Source organism: Cucurbita maxima, unplaced genomic scaffold (assembly GCF_002738345.1).
Source record: "Cucurbita maxima cultivar Rimu unplaced genomic scaffold, Cmax_1.0 Cma_Scf00007, whole genome shotgun sequence".
Classification (NCBI taxonomy): domain Eukaryota; kingdom Viridiplantae; phylum Streptophyta; class Magnoliopsida; order Cucurbitales; family Cucurbitaceae; genus Cucurbita; species Cucurbita maxima.
Window position 1 is genome coordinate 6,152,386 of NW_019272023.1, and position 18,468 is coordinate 6,170,853.

Below are 18,468 nucleotides of genomic sequence, written 5' to 3' on the forward strand. Positions count from 1 at the left end.
ATTGAATAACGAAAAGCTAACGAACGAAGCCATTTAATGCTGAAATTTCCTTAAGGATCGCAGTGTAATAGCGACTAGCGGACCCACCCCCCCCTCAAAATCATTATCCCTAGGAATTTCCATCTTCGAGTTCTTCTGGAAGACCTCAAGTCACGGATTCCCAGTCTTAGTGGAATCGGTGAAGTATTAAAAGAGCTAGTCAATTAGTTTAGTCTTATTATTCCATCAGTCACTTAGTGTGTGTTCCTTTTAATCAATGGAAAATACAAGACAATAAAAAACATAGTTCTATTATGTTTATCTTACACTGACTTTGACTTTCAAGCCAAATCAAATAGAAAAAAAGATTATTCTCAAAATGAGCTTAATCAACAGACTTCCCAGCGCGCCAACAGGAGCCTGTAAATTCAAGATCTATTATTCCTAATAATCTGACTCTTAGTTCGTTAGGGGTCAAAATAAGAGTCCATCATAGCAAGCCTATGATAAGGAGTAAAGTCTTCTCTCCTCATACCCTTCCTTCCTGGAACTGATAGCATCTTCCCTCTGAATGAATTGCTGCTAGATTTGAGACTGACACGAGTTGTTCATACAAGTTGCTCAGCTAAGCCCTTCACAGGTGATGCATCAACATCTTGTAGTCAATCTCATTCCACAATTCCTTCCTCCATTATTCTTAGGATATCTTTTTTGGGACCAAATAAATCCCTATCTCAGAGATAGATAGAAGTTTTCATAATATCTATGAAATGATAGAGTTGTTAAATATTAGATCTACACCTATGTAGAAGATAATCGTGTGTCAGAAGAATTCTTTGATGCGGCGGAGCAATTGTCGTCAAGTGAAAAGGCATCATTGGTAGGCGGACAAGCGAGCATTCCTGTGTGATTGGGAATAGGTAATCGCAGTGAATCGTGCAATTCGTTACAGGATATCTGTATAATGACTACCTTTTCTGAAACCATACCGCTCCTCATTTTGATTCTGGTAAAGGGTTGGAATCAGTCAACGAATGAGTTCCTTCTTTAAAATCTCTCCAGTTTACACCAAGGCATAGTAGCTTGTTTATGTTTGATTAACCTCAAGGCGCCTTTTAGAGAAAACAGGGTGATCCCGCATCCATATAACTCTGTCTTCTTGCTCACTGCTCAAGGGCCTTATGGCTCTGATACACTCCCCCATTTCTTGCCGATCTTGATTTGCAGCTGCAAGGGGGGACCATCTGGAATTATGAATTAGAAAGTCTGTCTGCTACTTTTTCACTTTGACATTTTTGGGAAGACCAGACTCCCCTATGATCTGCTCACCATACATACCTTTCCACTATTGAACCGATAGGCAGCCAAGAGTCATACCAGAGAGATGTATTGGTTCCATTACCAACATCATGTATAATATCTCTTATAGCCAACTCTCTCAACACTTGTCAAACTTTCCTACAAACCCCAACTCTCTCAACACTTGTCAAACTTTCCTACAAACCCAGCTACCATTATTTGGTGGGTTTAATACACCAACAAAATGCTCCTATTTTTTAGAAGCATTCTATGTATATCCTAAATAGGTGCACCAATGAAGCACCTTCTTTTCATTTCAAATAAATAGGTAAAGGGCCAAGCTACATTCCCTTTGAACCATATTAGGACCTGACCATAAGAACCTTCTGTCTTCTTCTCAATTGTCTTCAAATCAAAACCTGCACTGGCATTATGAACACAGTACTCAAGTAAACACTTTCATGCTAAGGAGGGCACCCTAAACATGTTGTATAGCATATTATAGGGCTTTTACAGTCCATCTATATACTCTAGCTTTGATTCTCTCAATTAGAGTAGAGGCAAACAATCACTAACTGAGAGACTGGCAATCCCAGGTACTTCATTGGCATTTTACCTTCATTTAAGCCAATTATATTTTCAATATTTCACTTTGCAACATCAGACAGAAAGATCTCCATAGTAGATTGGACTCTTGGTTATGCAGTAAGAACAGAAAGATTTTGGAATTCTTTTAAGCATTGATTGACCACAGCAAATCCTTCTCATGAACTAGAGATTTAGCGATCAACTGAGTGGCTTTCGCTCCTTGGTTTATTGTCTATCGACACCTTTTTCTTTTGAATTCATTGATAGAGCTTTTGGAGTGAATGTAAAGCACTAGATTCTTCAACGAGTACCAAGAAGAAATTCATTCACCAGACTAAGAGAAGAAAGCAGAAAAAAAGAGTCTTGGCTTAAGCCCAGCCGCCTCCGGGAATTCATCGGGAGGAAGAGCTCCAAAGGCGCCATATTCTAGGAGCCCAAACTATGTGATTGAATAAATACTCCTACATCTATTATGGGTCGAGGACTACGGAACCTTTGACTTTATTACCTGACCGGAACGAAAGCTTAATGAGAGAGTGAGAGTTTACAGTTAAAGAAGAAAAGGAAAGACATGAACGAAAGACAAGATGAAACAAAAGAAGAATGAGACTAAACAAGAAGGGCTAAAGAAGAAGAAAATGAAACATGAATTATCCTGAACATATTTCTTCTTCTGAACCTATTTCTTCTTTCAATTCATGAAATCAGGGAGACGAAAGCAAGATTCATGATCGTAAACAGTGTTTTAAGGGAGAGGAAAGCCGAAAGATGAATGGAATGAGAGTTTACCGTCTTTGAATAAATGAATTAGCTACTGAACCTGAACCGATATGACCTTTTTTCACTCTAAAGCTATTATGTATGATCCGGAGCAGGAGAGTCAATTCATGAGCTACTTCACCTTCACCGGAACCTATTTCTTCATTCTCCGCGGAACCTCTGAACCTCTGCAACTCTGTCTCATTCATTGCTGAGCTCCTTCTTTCACCTTTTCCTTCTGGAACTCTGACAGACCGACCAACAAGAAATTCATTCTATCTCTCCCTTATTTTTTTGATTAAAAAGTCTATCCTCTGTCTTTTGTTCGGATAAAATAGTCCATTTGATCGGTAAAAGAGTGAAAAAGAGGCTAAATGGGACTAATTTCACCCTTTTTCCTCTATTATGACCATTAATTCACAAATTCTATCTTATGTCGGATAAAAGTTATTTTTAGGGATAAAAGTCTATCTTCTGTCTATTTTAGGATTAAAAAGTCTATCTATACCTGATTTGTTTTATTCAAATTGATGCTTTACCCTATTGAAACAGTAAAGACTATCGATGAATTAGACTATCCTTCCCGGACTATTAATTCATTTTGTCTATCTTCTGTCTATTTTTTTGGTTAAGAAGTGTATCTTTACCCTATTTTTCCAACTCAAATTGGGATAAGATAAGAAAGGAATTCATTGACTTCGAACAAAAAAAAGGGGGTCAATGAGCACTAACTCTGACTATGGTGTTTTGAAAGGAATGCTGCTGTAAAAAACGGAGGCGGAAGTACAGTGAAGAAAAAGTCTCATGCAGGATAGTTGCCGCTAATAAAATTCACACAATTTGTTTATAGAAACAACACAGTAGGACTTTTTTCAGGCTCTCTCCTCTCTTCTATTACTTGTTTGAGTTCCCCTCTCTCCCATCCTCTTTTCAAGTCCCACTCTCATGAATCAATTCGAGAGGGACGACTTATGTTTTTTCGCTGGACCACGCTAGTTCACTTTTTCGGCACATATTGATTATGAATCCCTATTCATAATTAAAATATTTAAATCTTATTTACATATCTCCAATTCTCTCATTTTGTTTAATTTGTAATTTTCAAGTCCCACTCTCGACATGATACGGGAAATTGGCGGAAATAGAGTAGATACATGAATAGGGATTCATAATCAATATGGGGCGGAAGGTTTCTTTCTCGTGGTGGCTTCCCGTGTAAGGAGAAAAGTTGTCCATATTAATCCTGTATATTCTTGCTATCTCGAGTTGACCTAATCTTAATAAACGCTATCAAATGGAAAACGGAGACCTTCAAATCTCTAATGTACCCGCATCTTTCATCGGTTTTTTTTCTGAGACTCATCAAAACTCGAGACGTGGTTAGGCTAGCAAGTTGAACCAAATCATCCATCAGATGCACACCCGCACTTCGTCTGCCTCATCAAGGGAACCCGGACGCTTCCCTTGCACAGTTTTCGGTGGAGACGGGGAAATTCGAGTGGGGGCAAAAGTCTCGTAATCTTTTGAGTATCGAGATGGCCGATAACCTGACTACTGAAGCTCCCATGTGATTTAGAATGAGTATCCACCCGGACTATGGGGAATTCTACCAGGACTAGTCCGAGAACAAAGTGCGGGAGGAATTTCCTTGCCTTGTCATGAGCAACAATCAACTGACCTTGCTATCTACGAGACAACATAGCTGGGTTGGGTAGGATGTGAAGAAATGGAAATAGCATGCATTCCTCTTGCCCTGTACTAAGAGGTTCCCCGTATCGCATCCCTAGCCCTAAGATATTGATATTAGGAGTTGTGTGCTTGAGAAGGACCAATCAGAGGCAGAAAATGCATCCATTCCATCCATGTACGTATCAAAAACAAATGTAGGTCATCAGGCAGCCTATTTGAACCGAACAAGGAGTTTAGTTGGTTTTCGGCAAGTCTGTCCCCTTTGAATACAGATGAAAGACTGCATAGGCTTTCGCTCTCGCCTTAAACGGATGAATTGACGGAGAGGAACGAAGCAGCGAGAGGAAGTAGCTCCACGAGAAGAGGAGAGGGAGTAAGTAGCTCGAGATCATTCCGAGGGCACCGGCTAGATCAAGATTAGGAGAGATGATCCCCAGGACGAGAAGAAATTGAATCCATACACTCAATCCATTGCTTCTATCCCTCCCTGATGCAGCCAGCCCGGGACCCAGACTCGGATTTCAGCCACTGTAGTTCAAATGCAGCCTGACGACTGAGTGAAGGTTGGGAGTGGGCAGCTCGGGTACGATCTAAAACGATCCCTCATTCCAGAAAGAACCGGACAATGGGAAGCCTTCGTTGAGTAATGGGAAGTGGGCTAGTCCCTGAAAAAGCCTTGCCAACTATAAGAAAGAGTTGTGGCTTAAAATCAATCAGCAGTTCCTAGGTTCTTAGTAACGTGGCTAGTCAGCAGGTAAGAGGGAGGGAAGCTTACCTTGACTTGTTGTCCGGGCAGATAACACAGCCACTCGCTATTTCCAAACACAGAATCAACTTCATCACCTAGCCCCAATTTAGAGTTTGATTTATGGCAAACAAGAAATTTCCAGCAATAAGGATATCATAATCATAGTTTGACAATAATCTAATCTCACCATCGATTATTCAAGTTTCAATACAATGATCGTCGAACGAAATCCCATATCGCTAATAGCTTGATGAAACTTAAGGTACCGTACCACTGTCGGGAAGAAAGTTTCAAGTCATATAAAGAAAGACTTTCTTTCTTAACTTGCAAACCTGATCTTCATGCCCAAGAACCTAAAAACCTGGCCAGGAGGTTGTACCATATATATAAATCCTAGAGTTCACATTTCAAAATGCTTTTTTGACATCCCCATCTGATCTCATGAAAAATCCAAATGAGCGACCATAGCAGCGACAATTCTAATAGATGTAAACTTCTCCACAGGAGCAAATCTTTCTTCATAATCAATCCCACCCCATCCATTGTGAGATGTGAGAAGCCCCGAGCAACCAATCGCGCCAACGAGATCAAAATGGAGCCGTCACTCTTGCGTTTAACCTATCATACTCTGACTACCTGGAACGAGACAATTCGATTGGCTTCACTCCCTCTTTCTGGTAATGGGACAAGTTCCCATGTCTCATTATGATTTAAGGTGTTCAAGCAGAAATCTCCTCTTTCATCGCCCCACTCTTTCATCGCCCCACTCTTTCAGGCCAGCCGCTTCTTCAAATGAGCTTGGCTCTTCCACTTTCTGGAGAGGCACAAGACTATGAAAGTGTCACAGTTTCCACATAGCTGGCTTCTCTATACTTGGGATTGATTAGGCTTCCTGATCCTTCCTTGTCGATCATCTAAGTCGGCTATCAAGCACAGTGCCTTCAGTAGGGATCCTCTTGAATATCTTATTGCTCTCTTCTAGACATGCATCACTCTTTGTTAACGGGTCGGGGGCCTTGGCCTTTTTTTTCTTTGACAAGAGGGCTTCGTGTAGCTTTTTTGACTCAGATCCAAAGTGACTCACAACATCAGGCTCTTGTTGCTCAGGTGCTTGTGCCCGCATACAGAAGTCTAGCATCTCGAAATACGGCAGTACTACATTTTTAGAGGACCACCATGATGATGCCTCATCGAAAACGACATGTGGAGATACAGATTTTGTAGTCGGATCAATGCACCTCAATGTACGCTGATCATAGCCGACAAAGATGCACCAACTAGCCCGCCCATCTTCTTTTCCAGCTTCGTCCGTAACTGCTCATAACACATAGCAGACGTAGCCAAAGATTTTTCAATGTTGGAAACGAAAAGCTAATTTAGCTTGGGGTTTCCTTCCTTTTGAAAACTGCAGTTGTACGTTCTTCGCATGCGCATCATTCTTCGACAAGTTTCGCCCTTCTTTCTGCAACTCCATTTTGCTGTGGAGTGTGTTGTGTGAGCAGCTAAACGGATGACAGACTTGAATCATCAAACTCTTGCAACATGTATTCTCCACCATTGTCAGTCCTCAGGCATCTTTTTCTTTGATTGAGTTCATTTTCCACCCCTCTCTTTAGGATCTTCACTCTCATTTCCTTGGCCAGAGCACAGTCTCAACAAAGTAATCATTCTATAACCCTCTGATTCTTTCTCTAATTCTTTAATGTCTTCTTTCTTTCAATCCTTTAACTGAACTGGTTTTGATCAATCTTTCTTCTGTTTACAGGTCCGAGTTATTTCGGTTTTGTCTTCAACGCCACTTATTGATTTTCCATCAGAGGACTAGAGGACTAGAGGAGGCCGCCGGCTGCTGGCAGCAACGCTATCTGAGTATGAGCGGGTTCTGGTGCTTGAAAGGGGCGGTGTTCCGTACACAAAGCCTAATCTGATGACCCAATCAGTCTTCCTCACCACTCTCATGGAGGTGCTTTTGACTCCTTGGCGCAAGCCTGAACCTCCAAAGACGGCATCCCTAATGCCCAAGGCTGGGTTCTTGATGGCAGTAGTGCTATCAATGCCGGGTTCTATAGTCGAGTCGATCAATAATTCTACAGAAGGTCAGGTCAAGGGTGAATTGGGACCTCCGAGTGGTGAACCAGTCCTATGAGTGGGTTGAGAGGGCTATATTAGGTTAGGCCGGAGCTCGAGAATTGTCAATCGGTAGTCAGAGACGGGCTATTGTAAGCTGGTGTTGATCCCTATAATGGTTTGACTTTGGATCATTCAGTGGGTACCAAGGTTGGTGGTTCGACATTCGAGAGTTTTGGTCGTAGACTCAGTGTTGCTGATCTCCTCAGCTATGCAAAAGCTTTGAATATGAAAGTGCAGTCTATGCAAGCTATGCAAGTGTTGAAAGAATTCTTTTAGCCTCTTCTTCGCAGATCGAAGCAATCGGCAATTGGGGTTGTTTTTCGCGACCAAAGAAAGAGGGCCATGCAATGGTGCAAAGGGAGAGGATCACATCTGTGCTGGGGCTCTCGGAAGCCCACAGCTTCCACTTCTGAGTGGCATTAGACCGAGGTCGTCCCTCTCATTGTGGGGAATTCCTCTGTCTCATCACTTGCCTTATGTTGGACAGTTCCTCTATGAGAACCCCCAAAATGGCATCTCAATTGTGCCCCCCATGCCATTGGAGCACTCTCTGATACAAGTCGTGGGCATAACCAATTCAGGGACAGGGGCTTACCTTGAAGCAACTTCCACTGTCATACCTTTTGTCTCCCCGGCTCGCTCTCTTTTCATTCGGAACCTAGCTTCACCACTCTATCTCACTGTGGCTACCCTGATGGAGAAGATTACTGGGCCACTCTCTGTTCACTCCGGTTGCCATCTACAGATGTCAGGGTTAACCCAGTTGTACGGTTCAACTACTTTAGTAATTCGGGTGATGTATGTGAAGCGGTGTGTGAATGGCACCTGCAAGATCGGTGATGTACTGAGGAGTCGTTCCATGGAAGATTTCCAATTCAGGGAATGGTTTGTTTGGGGGCCAAGATTGAAGATAGGTAGGGCCTGCATTGCCCGTTGATCAATCAAATGATCGGCTAATGGGAGAGTTTTGCCTGCACTGAGTACTATATGGCACTACCATGGTGGATGCCTTGTGGGCAAGGTAGTTGATCGCAATTTCAGGGTTATTGGGATTGATGCTTTCCGAGTTGTTGATGGTTCGATTTTCACTGTATCACCAGGGACCAATCCCCAGTCCCCTCTTTTGATGCTTGGACGGCCAGTGTCTTTGTTGTTATCTGAATGCTTGAGTCTTTTTGTTGGTTTGTTAGAGTTGACTACTTACCCTGTTGTGCCAAAAGGAACTATAAGCGGACTTTGCTGCGAATCTACCAACCATTTACCAGTATTTCCTCTTCTGCTTCTATTTTTGGGTTTTTTCTCCTTTCCCCTTGTGAACACAATCAAATCCGAACAAATAAGAAATTGGTGATTCTCCACTTCAGAAAAAAGATAGAAAAGACCCTCTCGGGTTTCTCTTTCATTTGCCAGTTCCAAATCCGCATTGTCAGTCAACTGTTGCACCATTTTTCTTACAGAATGCCAAGTTAAAGAAGATAAGGCGAGTGAATAAGATCCAAAATTCAATAAAACATTTATGCTCGTGGCCGGACCAAAAAAAGATGTAGGAGCAATGGCACTCGATCACAAACCCTCTCTTTCCCTTTCTGTAAATTACTTGGTATTTTTTTCTTCTTCGCCCTTCCTTGTCCAGCTCAAGCTGATTAAAAAAACAGATTTGTTTCGGAAAGCGTTCTCCCCCTCAGTCTTGGACATTTTGGCTAAACTTTCCACCGGCCGGCTGTTCCCTTTGGCTACTATAAAAAAGGTACTGACGCTTCACACCCCATCTCGACGAAAATCAGGAAACTTATTGCAACTACAACAAAAACCGAGAAAAAAAGACGTGAACGGCCCCTTTCTTGGAACTAATTCATAGGGGGCAACGTGTGTTATATAAAAATATAGAAGAAAAGATATGCAGCATCCACTTGGTGCTCATAATATCTTTCTCGATGTTTTTTGTATAAGGGATTCTTTCTCGGAAGGGAGCTAGGTAGATTTAGATCGATCGAATCTACTGCCTAATTGGTGTAGCTTATCGATGTCCTTGAGTCCAATGAGGATAAAGAGGATGGCCCTCTGTTTAGCATTTTATAGGAGTGGATAACAGCGGGAAAAAGGATGAAGTATTAGCGTTAGCGTGAGAGAGCAGAAAATGACACTAAACAAAACAGAAAGAGAAAGGCATAGTGTAGTTAAGGGGGACTCATCACGAGTATTTATATTATACTCAATGCAAGCATCATTAAGGTCATAATATCTTTCTCCGGCAACAGTCGAATAACAGAAGTATGAAAAAGAAAGGGGGACCCATGTGAAGCAGACCAGCAACCAGATATTACCAAAGGCAAGAGCGGTCCACACCAGTATGGGGGCAGGGTATTTAGGCTCCTCCCTCTCGTACGCCACCGGTTAGGTAAGAAACAAACTCAAGTTTGTAGGAGAGTGGCAAGAATCGGGTCAGATTTAACCGAGACATGCTAGCGGATTCGCCCTCAGCTCATGAGATTCCATTCTGGTTTCTGAGGCCCAGAAGCTCAAAGCATCCCAGCTATGAAGATGAAGAGACACTCCTAGTTACCAAGTGGCCCGTTTGGTTGGTGATTCATTCACCTGCTTGCTCGCTTCCAACATAAGCACGCTATCCTTTGTTCGCCCTCTACCACACGGAACGGCTCCCCTAAAAAAAGGGGCACTTAGACGCCCTAGGTGCATTAAAACCTTTTCTCCCTTATTATCAATCAAAGAGAAGGCAGCCGATGCGACTTGATGTCTCAGACCATTACATTAAGGATAGAAAAAGGCAATCTAACAAGGGGCCAAGCATACCTACCGTGAAGGAACAGTATGAGGCAGAAGTACTTGCTGCGCATACTAGTATTAGATAAAACAGTTCCAACTCCATGTATGCCTTCGGTTAAAAAGGTAGACAGAGTAAACGTCCATACACCTCTGGTCATTCCCAGCCTTTTTATTAGAGTGAGAATGAGGGGGATACTGAAGATGTCCAGTCAACCAACGAGGGGAGGATGGGCCTCAGGGGGGATAAAACCATTCAACACTGACTCTTTTACGGGGAATGTAAACAAAGTTCCACTCCCAAACCTACCATCTCAAGTTCAGTGTAAACCATCTCCACAGCAAGACTCCTTCCACTCCAATTAGGCCAAAAAAATAGAGGTCGGACCGGAACCTCGCAAGGGCACCCAACAACATCAACATCAACTTCCCGTATTAGATCGTCTTCTTTAAAGTTACAGCCTAAGAAAGACCCCAACAAAGCAAAACCAAATTCGAAAAGAACAATTAACGGGTAAGGAGGAGAGGAGAAGGGTGCCTGGGCCCTGAACCCAACCCGAAAACGAGTAGGGGATAACAGGAAGAGGCTAGGAAAGATTTGATCTGCCTCAGAGAGATGACTTGAGATTCCCACAATGACAGGTAGCCGGAATCGTGGCAATTCAATTTCCATACTGTCAGACTGAAAAAGGAAAAAACTCCAACTCAACTACATCCATTCCCACCTTATCCGTCTCTTTCTACCTCATTACACTAATTTGTAACTGAATTTGAAAGCCATATTTCGACCCGGAAGTTTTTGGGATGCCCCTAAGAACCAATGAATGGCAAGTGTTTTTCCTTGTGTAGATCCTATTTCAACGGGAACTTGATCAGTCGATCCGTCTACACGTCTTGCTTTTACTGCTATATCGGGAGTGACTCTGCATATTGCTTGAAGTAAAATAGTGAGTGGATTTCTTTCTGTCTTTTGTTGAGTCTTTTTCATGGCTTGATAGAGAGATAAGCCAATGATTTGTTTCTGTCTGAATAAGGTTAACCAAGATGTTAACTAATCGATTACGAGAAGTTGGCTCTGTCTGATTTAGCCATTTTTTCTTCTGCAGTACCTCGACCTAAGATGAGCGTGCAAGGGGTTCTCAAGAATCAGTTGTTTTCCTTTCTTTTATAAGGGCTAAGAAAATCATTGATTTTGGCTTTTCTAGATCTCGAAAGATATGAAAGACCTCCCTCCAAGCCGTACATACTACTTTCCACTGAATTCTATATGTATCTATGAGATCGAGTATGGAATTCTGTTTACTCACTTGAAATTGAGTATCTGTTTCCCTCCCTTCACTGCTAGGATTGGAAATCCTTTCTTTATTTTACGTATCCATACGATTGAGTCCATGGGTTTCCGAAATAGTGTCAAAAGAGGTGCTTCGAATCATTGCTAGTGGACTCGGACCTATTCTAAGTCGAGGCATTTCTCATTCTTTGTGGACCCGGACAAAGTAAAGGAAAACCTCTGAAATTCTTCCAATATTGGACCTTATCTAATAGTTCTAAATCGAATCCCTTTAGAAAGAAGATCTTTTGTCTCACGGTAGCCTGCTCCAGTCCCCTTAGTAAACTTTCGTTATTGGGTTAGCTATATATTCTTTCAATCTTTCTAGCGATTCACATGGCATCATCAAAAGATACAAGTCTTGGATAAGAATCTACAACACACTAGAACGCCCTTGTTGACGATCCTTTCTTTACTTCGACAGCATCTAGGGTCCCTCGACCAATGTGATATCTCACACCGGGTAAAACCTCCTTAACCCTTCGCCCTCTTACTAAGACTACAGAATGTTCTTGTTCATTATGGGCAATACCAGGTATATAAGCAGTGATTTCAAATCCAGAGGTTAATCGTACTCTAGCAACTTTACGTAAGACAGAGTTTGGTTCAGGGTGTGATATTGAAAAAGCTGACAGATAAGTCACCCTTAATGCCTGCCACTTGACAGAACCGTGCATGAGATCCTCATACGGCTCCTCATTCAATTCCTTCAAGGTCATTGATCCTTTTCCTCGTTAGAGAAGTTCTGCAGATGGCACTTGACAGACCAGCAAGACTCGCTTTGGCTTACTCCACTAAAAGGGCAAACTAAAGGAAAGAAGGGCATTCCTCCGATCTATGACAACAAGGGATTGGACTCGAGCAAAGACTGGGCCTATTTGAACTTGAACAAAGACTGAGACTGCTAGTTCCACTATCTCATATGCTACTACCACTTAGAATGAGCCTATCACTACTTCTTACTAGGCTACAAAAGGACTGACTTGGCTTAATATTAATAAGAGCGTATAAAAGCGTTGGTAAACAAAGAAAATAGAAAAAGCTTGAATGTCAGAGAAAGAAGGAAGACATGGAAGAAGAAAGATAAGAAAGAAGAAGGAAGAGCTTTTGCTACTAAAGATGAATCGATACCGGGCAGCCAGACCTGTGAATCAATCCTTCCCTCATTCGATCTTTGCCATTGGACCTTGAATGCTATTCTTTATCAGAAGCTTTGGGCTGAGCGGGACCTATTTAACAAAAGGAAGGAAGAGGAAGAAGAGACAACCCCGAACAGACAGAAGGAAAAAGTGACATCTTGCGACCCGCCTCAGCAAACAATCGATTTGGGAAAGAAGAAGAAAGACCTGTTAGAACAAACATCTTATTGCTTTTAGTCGTTCTACCAACCTCTTGCGATAGTTGGACGCACTAGGTACAGATTTCCATGTAGGAGCAAAGACCAGACCCAGGTTAAGGGGTATCTGACGAATGCCCGGGACATAGCGCTCAGTCTTCCGCCTATGTCATAATAATATTACAGACACAAAGGACCTCAGTTGTGTTGTTAGGTGTCACTATGGTTTCCAAAGTTAATAGGGCACTCTTCCATCAACAACTAAAGCTATTTCTTATTGGTGTGGATCCTCCACAAGTACTAGAAAGGATGGGATTGTTCAACAAACTCCAATCAGTTAACTACCATCCATGAGCGGATACCAGAGAGTTATCGGCCAACACGATGTAATTGAAAGCTCGTCCACTTTTTCATCCGCGGATGCTACTTTTCGCACGGGAGGGAACCACTCAAATTGACTTCTATGGATGGGATTCATGTTCATTAGTTTCGTTTTTCGGGATCCATCTCCACCAACCAAACTAGCATTCCTCCATTCACTAGCAAAGAAAAGAGCTAGGAGTCAAACCTGATGGTCCAAAAAAGCTACTTAAAGTCCTAATCGAAGAGCCAACCAACCAACTAGCTGATATCCTTAACTGCAAAAGAGCTCTGAATGGTTCACAAACTCTTTCTTTATTGGCCGGGGAGTCTCTATTCTATAGACTTCAAAAATTCACTCTATAAGAAAAGGCAAGTACTGCTACTCTACTTAGGTTGTTAAGGTCTCCCACTACCCACTAAGGAAGAAGATAGAATCCTACAAAAATTCAGGGATAAATGTCGGGTCTCTTTGCGAGCATGAAACCACGCTTACTGTGATTGATAAATGGCATAAACCTGTCCAACAAGTAAATAAGAACATTAGGTTCTCCATACACTCACAGAGCACTCACTTCAAACCAGTGACCAGATAGTGCGAAATTCAAACCAATGTAAGGGATGAAAATGCTCCAGTCAAAACGAAAGGCAAGAACCCGATTATCGACGCTCTATTAATAGACTCCCTCCTTTGAACATAGATCCGAATTCCTACTCAGAATGAATAGTTACTGGAAAAGGATTGGGTTGTCTTTCGAACATCGGATATCGGGTACAAGCCAAGGAGAAAGACTGCCATCTTAGGTATACCATCGACAAAGTAAGGAAAGGACATATCCTTTCTAGCGAGTCACTCCGTCTCCTTTCGGGGTAACCCCTTTATTGTGCTTATTTATAGTTAAGGGGAAAATGTTAGAAGTGAATCACGTTCGAGTGCTTCTGTCTCCGAGCCAGTACCCTTTCTAGACAAGGGATAAAAGATAAAGAAAGTCTCTGTTATTCAGTAGTAGTCCATGCCTCTTTTCAAGCGGCTAGTTTCTTGCCGTTCATATAGATCAATAGCTGGTTCTAAGGCTAGACAGCAAATAAGCTAGTTTAGTTCCCTCACTGATCCCTGCCAGAACCGTTAGAAAAGGAGGATTCTTTCAAGTTTATTTTGATTCATATTCACATGGGACAATATTTCGAGTCCTATCTCTATGGGACATGATATCCAGCTCTAGGTTTCCTTGTATAGGGTGTTACAAAATACATCTGAATCCGAGGAATTAATGCTCTTACTAAGACCTGAAGGAACTTTTGAAAGGCAACTAGTGAAGATGCGCCAATATCCATCCCTCTTTCTAGAATTATTGCTGAGACGTGCTTCGAGAGGGTTAGCCCCAGCTATCAAGATGGGATAAAAACACCTGTTTACTATTCCAAAAGGGAAGATCTCGGGATTTCTTTTTGTTATATGAATTGAAATCTTCCCTCAAACAAGGAAGGAGGGCTGGTTGGTCAAAAGCGGGATAGGCTATCAATACCAAGTTAGTCAATTCCGGTATTGTCTAAATTACAATGAAGCAAGAGAAAGCCTGGAAGAAAGTCCGTACTATTACTGCGCTGGGTGACAGGAGCTCGGGATAAGCTGTTATTGTTTCATAAGAAAATGTGGCAACCTGCTGGTATAGTGAGCTCTCTCTCTGGATTAAGCTTCGGTCATTGATATAGAGGAAAGGAATCATCTAGCCTAGCATTAGACTCGACTAGCCTTGGGTAGATTGCTTTGAATAGTGTAGTTTTCTTAGCTCCGGGGACTACCTTATCTACACTATGAGCAAATGTTAGATGCAACCATTATAGTATAGATATATTCTTAAATAATTACTATATGTTCTTTCATACAGTCTTTAAAAAATACAGATATCTGAACCATAGGAGACTAGCTTGAACTAAATCCTCCAACCTTAAAGCAATATGAGAGAGGACGGATACCAGAAAGAATCACCTCGGAGCTGCCAAAATTTGAGTCAATTCAGCAAGATTCTACTTTTGCTATAGTTTCATTAACGAAACAAAAAGAAAAGAAAAATACTTACAAGGATGTAGGAATTCCATTCCAGTTAGTTCTGTGATTGACATTGGAGAAAGAAAATAGAGGTAAGGAATCCGTCAACAGGAAAGATTAAGCACATTCTCTTATATATGGTTATTCTTTTGACTTTTTGACTTTTCCTCCTGTTGTTGCAAAAATCAAAGTCCCTTTTGCCGCATTTTGCTTTTTAGATGTCTTCACTATAATGGGAAGCTGATTCAAATAAAAAGCAATTTTCCTCTCCCTAATTGAACGAAGTAAAGTTGCTTCACTCCTTTCTTGTTAAGAATCTTATGTCTATAGGCTTTCAAAAACTCGTTTACTCTAACCTGGGTAAGGTTCTTCAAATAGCTAATTCTTTCTTGTTCACTGTACTGATAAGAACAACAGAAAGCAAAGGCTACACGGATGGATTTTGATTAAAGAGAAGTTAGTAGGGAAAGTAAGTGGAAAGGTTCTTTTTCTTGTCCATTCTCGCTTGTTGCTTTAAGGGTTTGACAGGGAATAATTCCAGCGTTTCAAGGGAGCCCTAAGAAGACATGATCCCAAGCGAGCTAATTGATGCGACCAGACCTCAAACTAGGATTTTGCGGGGTCTTCCTCGGATTAGTTCTATAGAGGTTTCGACCTCTTTTAGGTTTTTCAGGGTCTTTTTGAGGAGCTCTTTCACCCTGTAATATACAGCCTCATAATTGACTCCCCTTCTTTTGATAGCATCATGTCATCAGCATACCGAACGTAGCCTACGCCCTCTTCTATTTGCATAAAGGAATTGATTTTCATATCGAGTTGGTGCAAAATTACTTTCTTTTTTTTATTCTTGGCTAGTTCTAAACGCTGCTTGCTGGTTGGTAAACTAAGACAAATACAACATTAACATTGTATCTCACCGTCTCTCATTGTTACTCTTTTCTCTCGATTTGCATTTCATTCGACTATTTCTTACGCAGAAAATAATGTGATCTGTTGTCCTCCTCCTAAAATCAATAGCATTTCGTCAGAATAGGCATATTACAAATCCCTCATTCCCGAGCACAAAATGTTTCAAAAAAAGGCAGTGGCCCGGTTTGAAAATACCATCTAACACTTTCTTTAAAAAATGTTGTCCTTCTGTTTTGATTGAAAAAGCAGCAAACATTAAAGAAAGAGATCGAAATTTTGAATTGCTGTTTGAATCCGTGTATAAGGAGCACTTTGGCGAATATCGATTTGTCGATAATATGTGTCTAAGGTACCCTCTTTTAGTTGCTCTCCGTATGGGTAAAACATATACCCCCTTGTTTCGATTCTACAAAATATTTTGTTTGCCGACTATATCCCGATCGATTTTCCACTTTTTTTCTACTTGCCTTTGTTTTTTCGATAAGATCCCTAAAGTCAAGAAGTGCTGCTTCATCATTTTTTCCAATTCAGTGAGGAGTCGATCTTTAAGTTACAGTCGCCGTTCATGGTCGAGCATCAGAGGTAGTTCCAACTCAGTCCATAGATCTTCTTGGGAAATTTCTGCCTGGGGGGGTTGCAGGATTGCGATGAGCTGGAGCTGCCGTCGGCCTGCTAGCCTATGCTAGATTTTGAGCCTCCGAGCCCGACATTCTTCGGCCCGACACAAGAAGCTTCCATTATCTCAATAAAGAAAGTACAGTATAATTACGACACAAACCACTACTGAAATAGAAAGGTGAAAAATCCGTCGTACTCTTTTCCAATCAAACAATAAAGCTATGTATTCTCGTGTAAAAAAACACCGTACTGGTTAAAAAGAGAAATGAATGCCACGACACCTATCCTGACCTTTTCATAGTTGAGAATTTCGAAGTGAAATTGCTTCTTTGTCTGTTCCGTTTGGAAGGTCGAAATAAGAAAGACATTTATTCCCTCCTTGTCAAGTACCTCCTTGACAGTCCATAGATCTTCTTGGAAAATTTTTGCCTACGGGGGTTGCAGGATTGCGATGAGCTAGAGTTGTCGTCGGCCTGCTAGCCTATGCTAGAATTTGAGCCTCTGAGCCCGCACATTCTTCGGCCCGACACAAGAAGCTTCCATTATCTCAATAAAGAAAGTATAGTATAATTACGACACAAACCACTACTGAAATAGAAAGGTGAAAAATCTGCCGTACTCTTTCCCAATCAAACAACAAAGCTATGTATTCTCGTGTAAAAAGAGAAATGAATGCCACGACACCTATCTTCTTTGTCTGTTCCGTTTGGAAGGTCGAAATAAGAAAGACATTATTCCCTCCTTGTCAAGTACCACTGATACACAAAATGCATCTCCAGTGATTAGACTGGGACAAGATTCAAACCTACAGTCTTCAGGTCATGGGCTTGATGAGTCGACCAATTCCTCCGCCCCACTTCTTCTCTTCCCTTTATCTTTCTTTCACTATTCCTACCCCCAGTGTTTGTTTTTGTTTTGCCTTGTCGGTCTCGAACTAGCACTTAGTAAGGTAGGCCAAGGCTCCTTGTATTGGTTGGAGCTTCAAAGCGGACCAGATTCTTAAAGGAAGGAGAAAGGTTTTTTCACTTGCTTACTAGGGTTGGCAGCTAAATTCAGTGAGACCCTATAACATAAGAAAGTCGTGGAGTGAAGCCCTGATAAGGAGAGGAGCTACTTTCTTTTGGTAGTCATTTCGAATGAGCAAGTAAGTAGGTAGGGGGCGGCAACTAAAGAGGTAGCGAGACTGACTACAATTGCAGGAATAGGTTGACTTTCTTGCATTTGATGTTGGTTATCAAAAGTGGAAAGTCGTTTCGTTTAGTACGAGATCGCTTCACACCTTGCGGTGCTTACACCTCTCGCTTGTCGAAGTTCTGTTCAAAAACCTCGTTTGAGAACTTGTATAGAGAAGGATTTCCCGTGGCACTGCCGGTTTTTCCATACCAACTTAGCTTATCGGCGCTGCTATTGGGATAACAACCGGTACACCATAGGTTGGCCCAACCCAGTCCTCTCGTACTAGGGTTGGCTCCACGCAGTTCTCCCTTTAACACCAACGGTAGATAGGAACCGAACTGACTCACGACGTTCTAAACCAAACTCACGTACCACTTGAATCGGTGAACAACCGAACCCTTGGGACCTTCTTCAACCCCAGGATGTGATGAGTCGACATCGAGGTGCCAAACGACTCCGTCGAGAAGAGCTCTTGGGAGTCATCAGCCTGTTATCCCCGGCGTACCTTTGATCTGTTGAGCGAGAGCCCTTCCACACAGAACTCCCGGATTACTATGGCCGACTTTTGTCTCTGTTCGACCAGTCGGTCTCACAGTCAGGCAGGCTTATACCATTACGCTCACGAGCCGAATCTTAGCTTGAGCCTACCTTCGCACACCTCCGTTACTCTTTAGGAGGCATCCGCCCCAGATAAAATACCCACCTTGCAATGTCCC

The 18,468-nt window shown here is 42.0% G+C and overlaps 1 pseudogene; it reads left to right on the forward strand.

Moving 5' to 3' along the window:
* The window catches only part of LOC111482023, an 85,214-nt pseudogene that overhangs the window by 10,967 nt on the left and 55,779 nt on the right, over nt 1-18,468 (forward strand).